General features: G+C 41.1%; 1 protein-coding gene across 1 annotated transcript in view; it reads left to right on the top strand.

Moving 5' to 3' along the window:
* Positions 1-17434, top strand: part of LOC135698732 (mucin-2-like) — a 133323-nt gene that overhangs the window by 25870 nt on the left and 90019 nt on the right. The window lies entirely within an intron of this gene.

Below are 17434 nucleotides of genomic sequence, written 5' to 3'. Positions count from 1 at the left end.
CAATCTTAGATCCATAGGCCAACATTAGAGACATTTCCCCTACATTGACTGGTTAACTTATGACATAATAATAATATATATCTCACATGGTTTCCAAGTTCATGATGGCAGTTTTTGAGAGATTGAATTTGTGTCAAGACCAGCGTGATTTAATTGCACATATTAGCAATGGGAGAATGCTCCGTTGAAATTATCACTACGGCCAGAAACTGAAGCACCCCTACTGATGTTAAAACTGGGACTGGAGATAGAAGTTAAAAATCGATTAATAAAATTATTGTGATGCAAATTTAACAGATTGTACACCGTGTTATTACTCAATAAGATTTGAACTTTAATTATATGGTCTAATTTGCTACAAAATATGACGGTTTATATTTTATAAAATTTAAAAACCAAATAAACATGCTTGCTAACTAGTGCCATAACTAGCTCACATACCCTAGTTGAGCTGTAGCTCAACTTTGATTATTCCTTCCAGATTATAAATTCTGTTAACTTCTACAGAAAAATTCACAAACGTATGACCAAATTGTCTGAATTCCTGCGACTTATCTAACGACAGCCCGCGACCCATAGATTGAGAAACACTGCTTTAAGGCTATTTGGCAAATTTCTAGCTGGTATGCGTTTTGAAGATTGTTTCGGCATTTCGGCATACTGTATTCAGCATTCAGGTGCGAATTAATAGAATCTTTCAATAAGATTCGCAATCGATGAAAGTTTGAGAACCACTGATTTTTAAAGATCGTGGAGTGTTGAGATTTTTGACAGCTCATGGAATAGTTTGCGGGGTTTGGTATATCTTTCCGGAGTTGTCACGAGATCTTTAAGTTTCGGAAATTTCCAGAGCGCTTGGAGCACCAAAATTGGTGTGGATTTATGAATGAGTTTAATGGCTATCCTTTCTAAGGCATGTCAGAAATGGTTTGAACTAGTTTGACCCATAACAGACATTGAAAAGACCAATTATCGAAGCCTCTGTTGAATTTAAAGGCAATAAATTAAAGATTTCCTACACCTAACTACAATATATTACTCACTTAAAAGACCACCACGCCACCACATCCCATTAGTGCCGCTAGTAGCTAATCGAACTCTTCCAGTCGCAACCAACGCATTTGAGATCCGATCGACGGACGGAAGCACGTAAAGAGAATGAGAACGACGGCGCGCTCACTCTCTCTCTCTCTCTTTCTCTCTCACTAATAAAAGAAATTGCTCTCACGGAAAAGCAACTCACCCTCACGATCGCGGTATCTCAGCGATCGGGGCACCAATTCTCTCGCTCAACAGTAGGGTACCTGCCGGAACTCACCAAAATGAATCCAATAAATATTAAATTCATAAGCCGCTATGGCAGATGATGCGTAGGTGCGCTTGGTGCGCAACGATCATTTAGCACACAAAACAACAGTCTGTCGATCGACCGCGAGAGGCCTTAAAATGCGATCCAGTACAAAAAAGGCAATCGCCTTCTGTCAATAAATGTTGAGTTATAAGCGAAAATAAAATTATAGCGCTGGCTGGCTGGTCGAAGACGTGGTGTTCGATCAGAGTGGGAGAGTCATCCCTCGCGTGTTGTCGATCGAGTTTGCAAAAAATTGAAATCGTAAAGTTATTTTTTGTTTTGGTGTTGATGACCAACAGCCGGAGAAAGGAGAAATTAATCCAACAGGTTGTGGTGGACCGATTCGAGCGAGCATGCGAGTCATAAAATAATTTACTTTGGAAAGACGGACAAAAGAGAGTTAGAGAAAGAGAGCAATTTATGGTTTCGGCGATGAAATCGTAGATGGCTTTGATGATCGCAGCAAGAATCGGTTTCGGAAAGTTTTCGGGTGGGCGCCGGAACAAATGGAACGGCTAATCTTGATTCGGTTTCATTCATCGGCTAATGATGCCGACCGATTGGTACTTGGTCTACAACCAGAATGACTTCAACCTGCGTTGTTGATCATACGTACGATCGCCCCCGTCGCACATCGTTCAGGAGTCTGTGTCAATGTTCTAAGTTCGCAATAAATTCTGCTACTTGATTGTTCCCCCTTGGGCAATTCTAGCAGCCTTAACCTCAAAGTTCATTAGACACTCCAACTACGGGGCGTGCTGGTGATCTACCTAATTTCGAATGCATCGGCCACGTCAGGTCTTCATCGTCGAGGGGTTTCTCATCGGGAGAAGCCAAAGGCGTATTCTACGGCACGTAGGCGTTCCAAGTGTCTGCACTCTGTCGAGAATCGTCAGTGCGGTTATTTTAAACCAATTACGTCAAGTTTACAAATTCCGCGAAGGATGGCGACACGATTCGAAAACATTTTATTTAGTGCAAAGCTAGGCGCACCCCCGCAGCCATATGACGAATGCAGTCACCCGGCAACCAACCAACCAACCAACCAAGCAACGCAACGGTGACTGTGATCAATGGTTTCTGGATATGGCTAGACCGGGTCTTGACGGGTTTCACGCGCACAAACGATGGCGTCACCCAAGTGTCTCGAGGAGTAGGCTGCGAAACGGATGCACTTTTCCATTTCCCACAATTTTGAAAACTCGGACTAGCCTCGGAAGAAGGCGCATGCGAAAAATTTTGCAAGAAAAATTGATCGACTTTCTCTTCAAGTGACGCCAACAGAACTGTCAGCTCAATCTGACTGACCTGACAGGCCTGATTTTCCTGATTGGAGCCGCTCGGTCTATGCGATGTTATTAGCATGCGACGCGGTGAAACCCATCAATCATCACCAATTTCATTGGGCGGCAAAGTTGAAACAAAACAAACAATAAAATATATTACATATCAAATCCGTTCCATTTGTGGACGGACAAAGGCCGCTTTGTGTTTTCGGGGATTGTGAATTGTCGTACACGCAACAAGACAACGCAGCGTGCGGCTCGAGTTGATTTCACTCGTAGTTCCCTATTTGGCGAAATCTCAGAAAAAGAAAACAGGGACGCCCAGTGTCACAGCGAAGGCCCTCCGGAACCTTATTTTATGACTTAATCAAGCGCAACTTTTTAAATAGACGTAATTGCCGGTTGGGGATAGTGTCCCTAAGCTGGTTGGTGTTGTTAGCTGTTGTGGCAGTTACGATAAATCAACGATGATTGAAGAGATTGTTGTTTAAAAAAGCCGTTAAGTCTATTTGAAAAGTTACGCTTTCAATATCTGCAATGGCATGTTTGCGCGAATATCTCTGTCTTCTCCGTTCGGTTGTTCCACTGAGGTTATGACTATTCCCAGTCGAGTAGGAGTGGTTTTTGGGTATGTCCAAGAACGGATCCATATAGATAAACCGAAATTGGATACGGAGATCCGCTTGCCGGCGTCGGCGTCGGTTTACAGAACAGACAGGCAGACTGATGATATGCCTACTGCGCAGTGCCTGAGTGCGAAGAGACTTTCGGTTGCCATTTTTGGCGTGTGTTTGCTCGGAATATGGGCAGATGATTTCTTTCTCTTGCCCCGGGTTTTGACGGTTGCGATACGCTGTAGATTGGACGTTTTTCATGGTGGGGAGTATCGGAAACTTATGAGTTATGTGTAAGTGTATGTGTATCTAACCCCCACATGCCGACAGTGGTATTATGGAAAAAAAAAAATCTGCTTGCAATAATCCTTGAGGTTACTATTTAAAGCAGCTTTAGTTCGGGAGTTAGAATTTGATAGCTCTACCACAGATAAAAAGACATAAAACTCGCAAGTTGTTTATCGAACAAGCATTTAACGGTAAATTTAAAAGTATCTTAGTTGGTAGTACCACCACTAGTGATGCGCTTAGTCTATTCCCTTGCGTTTGACGTTCACACACTACTGCCACCTGTTCAGCGTACTACGCATCACAATAGACTCAACAGATAACGGTAGTATGTTATGTTTGTTAATCTGTGGCTCTACTGCAGATCCATCAACTCATTTCAGAATGCCTGGTAATTCACGTCCATTCCGAGATCACTTTCACATACAATAAGTCCCGCATGTAAACATTACCATTATCAATTTGGCAATGGCAATGCCAATACACTTCCAGATTAAAAAAAACATGATATTTTCAAATACAGCGCGTATTTAGTAATAGTGGAGCAGAATTTTTGATTAACTTATAATTAGATTGATCTCACCGATCTCTCCGCCTCCGGTCAATCACTAGCAATTTCTTCAATGTGACACGACTCACACGGTTTTCTGCAGCTGCTGATAAAATGATTAGAGACATAATAGCCGTCAAATGTCTGTAATCGTCGGAGCTGCAGTTAGTTGAAACCTCCGAATCATCAACATGCTGCTGCACAGTAGAATTAATCGCAATCGAAATGGGAAAAGCACTAAAACATGACACTAAAGGGTGATACGGTCAAAATTTGGTCAAGGGAAAACGCGTGTAAATCGGTGAAATCGTTTATTTAAAAAATCAAATTAAATTTCTTTTTCAAGTTCAATTAGTATAAAATTCAGGAAAAATATTCAGTTAGGCTTCCGCTTTTCCAAATCCGAATTGCCGGGCCTTACGCTTGACCCCTGCCATCAGATTTTGTACAGCCACCTTGTCCACCTTCTTCGCCGCAGAAAGCCAGTTTGCCTTGAACTGCTGCTCGCCCTTAGCAGTTTTTTTGGTCTTCTTTAGGTTCCGCTTGACAATAGCCCAGTATTTCTCAATTGGGCGGAGCTCTGGCGTGTTGGGAGGGTTCTTGTCCTTGGGAACCACCTGCACGTTGTTGGCGGCGTACCACTCCATGGCCTTTTTACCGTAATGGCAAGATGCCAAATCCGGCCAAAACAGTACGGAACAACCGTGTTTCTTCAGGAAAGGCAGCAGACGTTTATTCAAACACTCTTTCACGTAAATTTCTTGGTTGACAGTCCCGGAAGCTATGAAAATGCTGCTTTTCAAGCCACAGGTACAGATGGCTTGCCAAACCAGATATTTCTTTGCGAACTTTGACAGTTTCATGTGCTTGAAAACATCTGCTACCTTTCCCCTTCCTTTTGCCGTATAAAACTCCTGTCCCGGAAGCTGCTTGTAGTCGGCTTTGACGTAGGTTTCGTCGTCCATTACCACGCAGTCAAACTTCGTCAGCATCGTCGTGTACAGCCTCCGGGATCGCGCTTTGGCCGTCGTATTTTGTTTATCATCGCGATTTGGAGTCACTACCTTCTTGTAAGTCGATAGTCCGGCTCGTTTTTTGGCTCGATGCACGGTTGTAGACGATACACCCAGCTTATTTGCGGCATCTCGGAGAGAGAGGTTAGGGTTTCGCTTGAAACTACCGGCAACTCTCTTTGTCGTCTCAGCGGCTTCCGGTTTTCGATTTCCCCCCGATCCAGACTTCCTGGCTGTCGACAAACGTTCCCCAAACACTTTAATTACATTTGTAACGGTTGATTTGGCAACTTTTAGCGATTTTGCCAACTTTGCGTGCGAGTAGGTCGGATTTTCGCGATGCGCGAGCAAAATTTTGATTCGCTGCTCTTCTTGCTTGGACGGCATTTTGACAACTGAAGAGTGAATTCCAAAATCAAAATAGGAGCAACATTCTACACACACACACCTTCAAAATGAGGGGTGTTCAGGTTTTTTAAATGCAAAATTGAAAGAAATACGTCAAGTTGATATTGACCAAATTTTGACCGTATCACCCTTTACACAACTCGTCAAGCTTTCTTTTGATACGAACACTAAACATAGTTTCAAAAGCCATTTACAAATGGCCCAAAATTCAGAAGTATCAGAAACTTATGAGTTGACTCACTTTTTTTCACTGGGGTATTCCAAGGTCTAAGTTCCTAACTGACTGATGGCACTAGATGCTCTAGTTTAGCTGCTTCCGTTGAATCAATTTATCCAATTAGAAGCTGAAAGGCATGCTTCAAGGGTTCAGCGGACAAAGCTCTTCCTGGAAGGTGATCTTAAACGACTGCTTAGTAATCTAAAAATGTTTGATATTAATTTTCTTGTATTAAAAAATGAAGACTGGGTGGAGAAAAAGTATCATTTCGACCGTTTATACAATGTGACAGCATTTGATCGTGGTGTTGGGGAAAGTGTGGGACAATACATCCGCTCAAATTTAAATTGTCTTCAATACAGACGATTCTAGATTGAACAATCGTGTGGGAGCAGCGGTAACTGGTCCAGGAATAGATATCTCAATATCTATGGGTTACTGGCTAACCGTGTTTCAAGCAGAAATTCAAACAATTCATGAATGCTCTGTAATATGCTTGCGTAGAAATTATAGTCATTCGAATATCTGCAAAAAAAGAAAGTGGAGACCAATTGGAACAACACTTCCATTGCTAGGCAGTCGAACGGTTTATAATTCCGAACATTTCAATGACTAGCAAAATTCTTGAATTCTTGAAGAAAGACCTCAGTGTCTAAAGGGTGTACCCTGTTAAATTGCATCACTCTCCAAAAGCTGTAACATTTTGCCCTTTGGGTTAATTTAATTGAAATTTTTGGGAAGATGGCCTCAGTGTGTAGTATTTACACTGTGTGAGTTTCATTGTGAAATTTCTAGTAGTTTTGAAAATGGAGTCGAAGGAACAGCGCGTGTACGAGAAAATTTTGAACACTCACCTCAACAACCCACATCTTTCGCACCGAGTCATCGGAAAGATGTTGGGAATCCAGCAATCTACTGTTTCTCGTGTCATAAAACGTTTCGGAGAACATTTAACAGTCTATCGGAAGCAAGTGAGTGCAATAAAAAGTGTTCCTTACTGCGTTGAAGATCACATGCGAGTGGTTACTGCTTTCAAACAAAAACCCAACTATTCCATTCGAGAAGCCAAGGACTATGTTCATTCAAAGTTCAGAAAGCACCAGCCTGTAATGAACGACAGAATAGAACAGCTAAAACGCGGGCACGTGAGCTGTACACACAAGTGTTGACAAAACCGCACAGTTGTATCATGGACAATGAAACATAAGTAAACGCAGATTTCAAACAAATTCCGCGAAACCAGTATGTGACTGCAAAAGACAAGTTCGATGTCTCACAGTCCCTCAGGAAACAGCAAGTGTTGAAGTTCCCCAAGAAATTCATGATTTGGCAGGCGATTTGTTTGTGCGGAAACGATGCAAGCCTTTCGTAACAACTACAACCGTAAATGGCCAAGTCTACATGAATGAGTTCCTGAAGAAACGACTGCTTCCGTTTCTTAAATCTTAAATTTCATGACAATCGGTTGAGAGGTTTATTTTTGGCGAGTACTTCTAAGTGATGCAATTTAAATGTGGACACCCTTTATATTGGTTTGATAACACGACATTGTCGATGTAAATATCACCTGAGGTGGATGGGAAAGGTTCACGAGGATATGTGTCGATTCTGTGGAATAGAAAAGGAAGACTTTGAACATCTGCTATGCTCTTGCTCTTGTACGTCAATTTTCAATATAAGACGTTTTTTTTCTGGATAAGGGGCTGGCAGAACCCTTTGATATTTGGAATGCAGGTATTCTAGTCAAGTAGTACATTTCATTCGAAATGTAATACCTTACTGGGAAAATGCTTTTGGTCAGTCTATGTCGGTCACTTCACAAAATTGTTATATTACATACTGATAAAGTAAGATAATATACAACAAGTAACGGTTGCAGCAATTACTATACCCAATACGAAAATCAGCCAATAATCAAAATTTTGCGGTATAAGTTTAATATATAACCCAAACTTTATATTAGTCGTACATCAGCCATATAGAGCAAAAAGGGTGATTAGCGGGCTTGTTGGTTACTTGTGCACTGAAATAGCTTTTTAAATAGTAGAAAAGTGGCCTTCGGAAAACCACGACGGCCTGCACAGAAAAAAATCTGTATTTTAACACCCGCATAAAATCTCCCGTCGTTTAATTTTAAGCTAAATTTGGCAAAAACATCGAAATTATTTGCAAGCTTGTATACAATATACGCTCAAACCTTTGTATATTACTCAAAAAAAAATTACTGCTACTATTGGCGAACAAAATAGTTTTTGCAGTGCTACAATAATTATTAAAAGTAGAAGGGTCTGTGCCTAGGGGCACGAATGGATGCTTGACGTAGGACCGCTAGTGGACGGAATAAATGTGAAGAGCATTAAGTTCTTTTAATTGATCAATTATCTATTATCTCAACTCTTTCCGTTTTCGAATTGTAGGCGTACCAAATTTGTAGTAATCTTTTTCAATGAGAAAGTTAATTTCGAGAATCAATCAAAATCACTTGTACCCCTGCTTCCAAGTTTGTGTGGTCATTTGGGGCTTATGGTTCTGAATATGGACAAACAAGCACAGATAAATTCTATTCCAACTCTTTACTGATGTAAGCTTGATGGCCCTGAAAAGGGCCGTTTTATTGAAGAGGACATCCATGGCCACTTACGCTTGGCGTGTTTAGTGTAGGTGACAGCATCACGGACCTCATTTACCTAACTACGACTCTAACTTAACCTAACGTGCCAGATCACGTATGATCTGATGATCTGATCTCAGACAGGTGTCTCTGAACCTTTCCATGGAGACCGTTCGTCGCTCTTCGAGAGGCTGAATGCCAGCCAGGCGGTGGACCTCAGAATTGCGGGTCCGTGGAGGACTGTTTAGGATCATCCTAAGGATCTTGTTCTGGATCCTTTGGAGTTTGAGGTGATGGCACATAGCACAACTCTCCCAGATTGGCGTTACGTACTCAATGGTGGGGAGGATGATTTGCTTGTGGATGGCAAGCTTGTTTTTAAGGGAAAAGGTGGACTTCCTGTTGATAAGTGGGTAGAGCGACCTAATCAAGATGTTGCACTTGGTGGATGTTTTGTCCACATGGGACCGGAATAGCAACTTGCTGTCAAGGGTGAGACCAAGGTAGACGACTTCACTCGACCATTCAATTGGAGTGTTATCAAGGTGGACTTTTGAGTTAGCAGGCGGAACAAGCCGGGGTGAATTGGAGTGTGGAAACAGGATGGTCTGTGTTTTAGCTGCATTGATACAAATCTTCCAGCTTTTAAAATAGTCGGACAGAACATCCAGGCCTGATTGGAGTTTTCTTGTCAGAGCACGGATCACTCGACCCTTATAGATCATGGCAGTGTCATCCGCAAACATTGACAAAATACCACCACCCGGAAGGGGAGGAACATCTGACGTGAAGATGTTGAAGAGGATAGGACCAAGGAGGCTACCCTGGGGAACCCCAGCATCAGCGTTGAACGTATCAGAGGAGACATTGTTCAAGTAGACCTGGAATGATCTGCCCGACAAGTAGTTTTTGATGATCTTCACGAGGAAGATCGGGAAGTTGTATCGATGCAGCTTGTACACTAGGCCATCATGCCAGACATTGTCGAACGGCTTCTCGACGTCCATCAATGCCATGGCAGATGTATTGGAAACGGACTTGTTCCACTTGATGATGTTACTAACCCGTGCGAGTTGGTGGATGGTAGAGTGGCCTTTCCTAAATCCGAATTGTTCTTTGAGAAAGATGTTATTATCATTTGAAAACACCAGCAGACGGCTGAGTATCAGTTTTTCCAATAGCTTCGAGATGGATGACAAGAGGCTGATGGGGCGATAGCTTTTGGCACTGGTAGGGTCTTTGCCAGGTTTGTGAATTGGAATAACTTTGGCTAACTTCCAGCATGCAGGGAAGTAGCCAAGCATTAAACACTTGTTGAAGACCACTGCAAGGTGCTTGAAGAAGTCAACACTCAAGTTTTTCAGCTCGAGGTTGACCACTCCATCGACACCAGCGGCCTTCATGTTCTTTGTTGATTTAATCGCTGCTATCACCTCATCAGCCGATATTCTAGTTTCGTCAGGGACAACTACGGGGGTGGCAGCGACTCTAGACATTGCCTGTGATACTGCAGGCTCGTGGGGACTCACCATGGCGTGGCCAAGGTTATGTGAATTTACAAAGTGTTGTCCAAGAGCATTGGCCTTTTCAAATGGGGTTATTAGTAAAGATGGGTCCGAATTTTGGTTAGGAGAGGAAAGGGGAGGAATGGGCCTCGGCTTATTTTTCAAAATCTTTGCCATTTTCCAGAATGGCTTAGCACAATCTGGGAGAGAGCGAATCTTGTTTGCAAAATCGATATTTCTGAGATCCACCATCCTGGCTTGGATGATTTTGTTCAAACGGTTGCAATTGGTCTTCAGGTTAGGCAGCCCAGTACGCTGGTACTGCCTACGAATCGTGTTGCGGAGTCTAATGAGGTCTTTAGTAGGCTTGTCAAGGTTCAGAGTATTACTCACCTGTCTGGATACTGGCACATGTAGCTCCCTGGCCCGGGAAATCGCTTGATCGATGGAGCGCAGACACCAGTCAACATCTTCGGACGATTTCGGTTGGACATCGTAGTCTACAGCGGTGTCGATGCAATGTTGGAACTGACCCCTGTCAACACGATGATAGTTGCGCCGGAAAGCTTCAAATCGATTTACGGAGTAGTGGTCCGAGCTAAGTTCCTGATAGGTGATAGGTTGAGCGATGTTGTTGCCCATGTTGCTGATGAAGATATCGATGGTAGCGTGAACACCGGACCGACTCAACCGGGTGGGAGTTTCCGGACTCAAGATGTTGTACTGCGCTTCCTGCAGGTCGTTGTTCAGGATGGTGCCGTTTAGATTGCGCCGATTGTTGCCCCAAGCTTGATGTTTGGCGTTCAGGTCGCCAGCGATGATAAAGTTTTCCCGTCGTCGTGTTAGCTTGATAATATCTCGTCGCAGATCTGCTGCCGATCCGTCCCTGATGTTGACTTGTTTGGGGCAGTAAGCCGCGACGATGGCGATGGGGCCGATAGGAGTAGAAACTTCCACCCCTACGGCTTCGATGATCTTCAGCTGAAAGCTGGGCATCAGTCGACAGCAGATGTTTCTCCTTATTGCAATAGCCACTCCTCCTCCTCCAGAGTTGGTTCGATCTAGCCTCACGAGCCGGAAATCGGGAAGGTAGACGTTTGTTTCAGGCTTTAGGTGGGTTTCAGTTATGATCGCAATGTCGATGTTTCGTTCATTGAGAAACTCGACAAACTCGATGTTTTTGCTCTTCAAGGAGCAAGCGTTCCAATTTACGATCTTGATGGCTTCACGGTCCATACTTAGCGACAAGGGACAGGGCAGCATGTAGCTGTTCAGATCGAGTCTTGCAGGTGCGCAAGATGATGATGACCTCGGCCACGAGCGTCACAAGTTCCTCCGAGGTGAACGGAGAATCGTCGACAGGCTCACCTGAGACAGCACTAACTCTTTACTGATGTAAGCCGTTTTATTGAAGAGGACATCCATGGCCACTTACTCATCGCTGAGTTCCGTGCACTGTATTTCTTATTTCTGAGATAACTAAACTCAAATTTGGGTTGTTCTCATTCGCCGTGATATCACCTTGAAAGATATCGGCGCCGGTGGTTAGCGTGATTACCTCTCACCCCAGCAGGCCTGGGTCCAATCTCAGTCGGTGCCACCGGCATGTTCTAAGGCATAACATCTCTGGGAGCTGCCTCCTTGGCGTCGGTAGCATTGGAGCTCAGCACGGAAACGTCACTTTTCAATAGGTCCTATCTACATCGATCGATTCTCTTCATCGACACTATCTTTCGTAAATAACTCGGCTTCACAAATTTTTCCTGCCGTCTTCGTCGAATTAGATGCTAGATTGTTGCTTCTTCCATGGAAAATATCCAGCCGTGGCGATTCAAAGTTGATCAAAATAATTTGTACCCCTGCTTCCAGTTTGATTACATGAGCATTTTGTGTAATCGTGTGTTTCTGAATATGGACAAACAGGCAGATGAATTCTATTCCTACTCTTTACTGTAATAAGCTTGGTGGCCCTGAAAAGAGCCGTTTTGTTGCCAAAGTTGGTGATGATTTAACCTCCGAAACCAAACAGAGTGCATCTCTGTCACTTCAAAAACGTAGATGACATCCATGGCCGCTTACGCTTGGCGTGTTTAGTGTAGGTGACAGCATCACGGATCTAATTTTTCAGGAACACCTTCAGCACACCTCGTAAATCAGACTGGAGATACGTCAGACACCACCACGGCGAGCCAGACGACGGATGGTGGTTATCTCGAAGAATTTGCGGTTGGTTCTGAATATGGCGATGAGTGTGCAAAATATTAGTCAATTCCATCCTCCCTATTCGCACGCGCCTGAGGATCGGAGGTGAATGCCACTTCGACTTGTTTCGTCTACTTACTACTCTCTGACGACTGTGCTGGGGAAGCAGCATATGCATGTAGGTAATTGGTGGATTTGTTAGTTAATTCGACGTTTTTGGACAATGCTGGACATTAACCAGTTTTTCAATAGTTTCTAGTTGAAAATCAACATTCGGAAGCATTGTTATCGATGCGTAGCCATATTTCTGATCGATTGATGATAAAATTATTGAAATTAGACCAGGGGCAGCTGAGTTATTAACGTTCAAAATCTTTCTTAATTTGTTACTTGTTCCATTTTCGGTTTTCACAAAGTGTACCCCCATATAGAAATCAAAGACGTAGTCCTACGTCAAAAAGTCATTATAAAAGCTATCCATATAATAATCCGTTAAAAAAACTTCGTCAAGATACATAATTTGTCAACCGTTAACGTTCAAAAGACAGTTTTAACGTGTGAAATGCAATGTCTCTAAAATTCTGCTAATGTTGAGGCACGTTTAATGTGTCTAGGCATCGAATTGAAAACATTTATTCCTTTAAAAATAATGAATTCTGTGAAGCACAAGTCAAGACATGTGGTGTTCTTATTTCATCCGCGTTTCTAGTATTATATCTATGAAAGTCACTTCCTCTTTTAATTCGATCTTGAGATCTTCACTATTTAGAATGCTTCTGTCTTCGGGAAAGTTGTTCAGGCTCGGAAATCTCTCGCTACGTGACACTGGTCTACGAGTGGACTTCACGTAGATGTCCAGACTTCGAGCATTTCAAGATATAGCTTATAGATACAGAAAGTTTATATGTACATTAGCACCGCGTAGTGAGGGAATTCCTAATTTACAAGCGCACCATCACCATTTGGAGAGAATGAAAGAAATACGTAAGAGATTATTTTCAAGAAGTGACAATTTAATCGGATTCCCCAACTAACCATACTCAAGCAAAGTAAGTATATACAAGCTATATTGCGATTTGGGTACTCATATGGCCGTCTGATAGCGATGCGTTATCATTCCCAATGTTTTGATTTTATCCTAACGTTACCTCAACATTATATCACAGACAGATAGACGCAACACATTGAACATTTCTCATTGTAAACACTACCACAATCTGTCGTATACAGTGTGATGGATATCTGTAGTGTGCAAACGTCAAACGCAAGGGTATTGTTTATGCGCGCTACAAGTGGCGTTACTACCAACTAATAAACATTTAAATTTACTATTAAAAGCGATTTCGATGAACATTTTGAGAGTGTTGACGCTGTGATCATATCTTCACTATCGCGGGCCTTATTACGGGTGTCACTTCACGGTGAAAACGAAGTGAAGTGACCAGTTGCCGTGTAAATCAAAAAGGGAATCACTTCACCGTGAGTGATAAGTTGTCACTTCACCGTGAAGTGACATCGGTAATAAGGGTCCGCAACTTCGGGTAATGCTCGAAAGTACTTGCATTTTTCTCAGGCACTTTTGATCTAACTGCAATCACTCTCTCATACTTGAAATGTGCGACGACCAAATTGGCACAACGACGTCCTATACGCTCTCTGATCAAAGCGCAGGGAATGAAACTTGATACTTGGATCGGGAAAACTATGCAGAACAACTTTGTCGCAGACCACAAAGCGATTCGAGTTCTACATGAAAAAAAAGGTTCTACTATGAGCGTTTTTTATGTCAAACCATCGTAATTTGTCGAATAAAAACATAGTATTATTAGAAGTTAGAAAGATAGACTTTTCCACCGATCACAAATGTTTCATGTCCATATGCTATATTCATAGAGAAAATGCGACATACATTCAGATGTAGTGCGAAATGGCTTGAATAGGTCCAACCAACACCAACATCATTTACCCTAAGTTTTTTTCCCTTTAAAATGCCCATATTGGGATGTATGTACGACTTGTAGATAAATGGTCTTTCCATAGAAAAAAAAAATCTGATTTAAAAAATGTAGTTTTAGGAATTTGTTTTAATATTTATAATTATTTATTTTTTCAGTGTAGTTATAACATTTTTATTGTTTTCATATTTTCTTATAATAGCTCATACAATTTCCTACAAATCATTGCTACACAATATTTTTTGTAGGATTTATCAATTTTGAGTTAAATTTTTGTTTTTTTTTTGTAGAAAATATTGACAAATGTTCAGATGGTGGTTAAGTTTTTTTTTTATAAAATAAGTATGCAAAGATTTTTAAGTAAAAAATTTCTATACATCCACAAAGATTGAAATTTGAGATGGTGCTGCCAACCAATTGTTGAGTTGGCGCGAAATTCGTCACACATGTAATTTTTATATAGATCTGGGGGTGATTTATCTTGAGTATTAGCGAAGACATCAAATCAAGAAGACTGGCAACTCTTCCAGAATCCGAGCAACAGATACAGTAGCGCTGCGCTCGAACGAAGGTGGAAGTACTGTATAGAAAAATGAGCAAATACATAAACCTTTCTTCTGAGGTTGTAATCTTTGCTATCAAATTCGTTCGAAGCATTTGTCTTTGCGCGGTAGATGACGCGATTGTGTCGGTCCCATAGCGGTCTTATGAGAAAATGGAAGAGTTGCCAGTCTTCTTTATATGTTGTCTTTGGTATTAGCCATGAGAACAACATGCTGCCAAAGACCAAATGTTGTACAGTATTGAATTTGAATTCACCGGTTTTCAAGAAAATTCTTTCGTCATTGATGCTGGAACCAAACCATTTTTTTGCCAAATTATATTTTTTCCAAAATATTATGAAAAATATTATTGTCTATCACACCATAAAAATTAATCATCCGTCAATAAATTGAACAATGAATTGGAAAAAATTAGCAATGTGTAGTTTTTCACTACTGTGCAAAAATTTTAGACAACATCAAGAGAAATTCAGGGATCTTCAAGGAAGATTGAAGGAACTTCAGAGCATTTGAAGGAACTACAGCTGTGGCTTTCAAGGACTACAGAGGGCTTAAGAGAATTCTGTGCTTAAGAAACTTAAGAGAACAACACAAAAATAAGGAACATATAGAAATTTTCATTGAATTCGGATGCTTGTAAGATACTTCTCCTGCCTGATTGTTCTCTGAATGCGTATAGAAAGTTAACCAAACAAACTTTTCATAAATCATCTCTTGGAAGGTCTATAAAATTCTCAGAACATCCTCATGCAATTTGCTGAACTCCAATCAACCAAAAAACCAAACCGAGTCAATCGTTCGTTGAAATGTTGCACTTCCCAAGTAGCCAAAAGTTCTGATAAAAGGCTATTTATGGCTTAAGCACCTTGGTTGAAGGTGGTCTATAGAATTCTAAGCAGCCTCATTTTTAAGTCGTTATAAGAACTTGAAAGTTCCGGTACCATAATTGAAGAGCATTCTAAGCAGCCTCTGGTGGAACTTGAACGGAACTTTTAGAAAATAAATTAAAAAAGGTTTTTGTCCTCTACACCAATTCTATATTTAGTTCGCACTTTTATGAAAGTTATTTCTAAAGGCAGGTATTAATGTGTATTGATTTATAAGCATTAGTAGTAGTAATGGAGCTGTTTGAAGAATTAAACCCAGTCCTTCTGCGTGAGAGTCTCAGCACGAACCACTACGTCATCTGAAATATATTAAAGTGAGCTGTTGTCCTACCTATTGTTGGAGTTTTCTGAGCCAGCTGACTGACTTGAATACGAAACACAACACCTTGATGAATTTAAATTGGTGTTTGCCCCCATTGTATTCCATCACACTTGTGGCGCAGTGGTTGGCAATCGTAGATCACATGCCGAATACACGGGTTCGAATCCAGGAAATTACTTTTTAATTTATTTTTTATTTTTGGATAGAATGTTGCATAAATAAAAGAATTATGATTTATTCGGGCCACTGATTATTTCATATTAACGTACATTAAATTTTGTTACAAAAAAAGATTTGTGCGGATTGCTTCATGTGGCTTGAAAGCTCTGTCGGAACTTTATTTGAACTTTATGGAACTTGAAAGTTCTGTCGGAACTTTATTTGAATTTTATGGAACTTGAAAGTTCTGTCAGAACTTTATTCGAACTTTATGGAACTTGAAAGTGTTGAATGCGGAACTTTTGAATACTTGGGTTGTAACATGCTCGAACGCAATCTACAGGTTTTGTGCGGCTAACTACTATCGAATATAGTCAAATTATCCGAAAATAGTGCTAGATTTAGAAGTTATCTTTGCATTGTTCACAGGTTTGAAAATTAGATTTGGTCAAAAGTATGCGATATTGATGCCCTAAGGTTCCCTTGTCAAAAGCTTATCTGCTACCTCCAGGTTAGCCAGTGCTTGAAAAGAGATGTTGAACCAACATAGTATTCTTTTCCCAGTCAATTCTTCCTAACGGCTGCTTTGTACTATTTGTCCATACGATTTTTCCCTTGGGCGGTCTCTTCAATGCCGAGTTAGGGAAAGTTGACTGTATTCATTTCTGAACTATGTCAAGCTGAAAAATACATTAGGTCCTATGTAATATTGATCGATTCTCTTCACCGACTTTCTCTTTCGTTAATAACTTGGGTACACAACAGTTTCTTATAGTGTGTATCATACTAGAAGCTAGGTAATACACGGTGTTTCGTGAAAATGGGTAAAAAATACCCATTTCAAACCATGTATGCAGCTGTCAAAAAATAGGGGAATTTTGAAATCATAAAATGGGTAAAAAATTCCCATTTAAAGAATCAGTTCACGGTTGAATAATGGGTATATTTTTTACCCACTAATGGGTGAAAAAACACTTCGAAAATTCATCGTCTCATTTCCGTCACCGATTCATTGGGAATGCAAACATATTTAGCGAAAATAGACGATCTCCGGAAATGTTAGAATCCGGTATTATTGGTATTATAATATTTCGTGTAAAATTTGAGCGGAACACCTGCATTTGTTTAGAAAGTTTTTACATCAACGAGCGATTGCATCCTCCATTTGTAAAAATGGGTATTTCTTCACCCATTTTACGATAAACACAATTTAAGATAATGGGTGAAAAAACACCCACTTATTGACAGACCACCCATTTACCCATTTATGAGTAAACCATAGTTTACCCATTCAATGAGGAGGGGCACTTTTAGCGGAAATGGGTATTTTTATACCCATTAATGGGTTTTCGCGAAACACCGTGTATGTTCTTTCATCGATCTATGTGAAATGTCTTACAATGCCCGCGAGGATGCAAAGAGAAAGTCGACGAAGAGAATCTGTCAATGTTACTTACGACCTAATACATGGTTCAGCTTGATGCCACATGACTCACTCCCAGC

The sequence above is a fragment of the Ochlerotatus camptorhynchus genome, unplaced genomic scaffold (assembly GCF_037179485.1).
Source record: "Ochlerotatus camptorhynchus isolate MF236.1 unplaced genomic scaffold, CSIRO-AGI_Acam_v1.1 ptg000094l, whole genome shotgun sequence".
NCBI lineage: Eukaryota > Metazoa > Arthropoda > Insecta > Diptera > Culicidae > Ochlerotatus > Ochlerotatus camptorhynchus.
The sequence above is the reverse complement of the archived record's forward strand: the minus strand, read 5'-3'. Positions and strand labels throughout refer to the sequence as shown.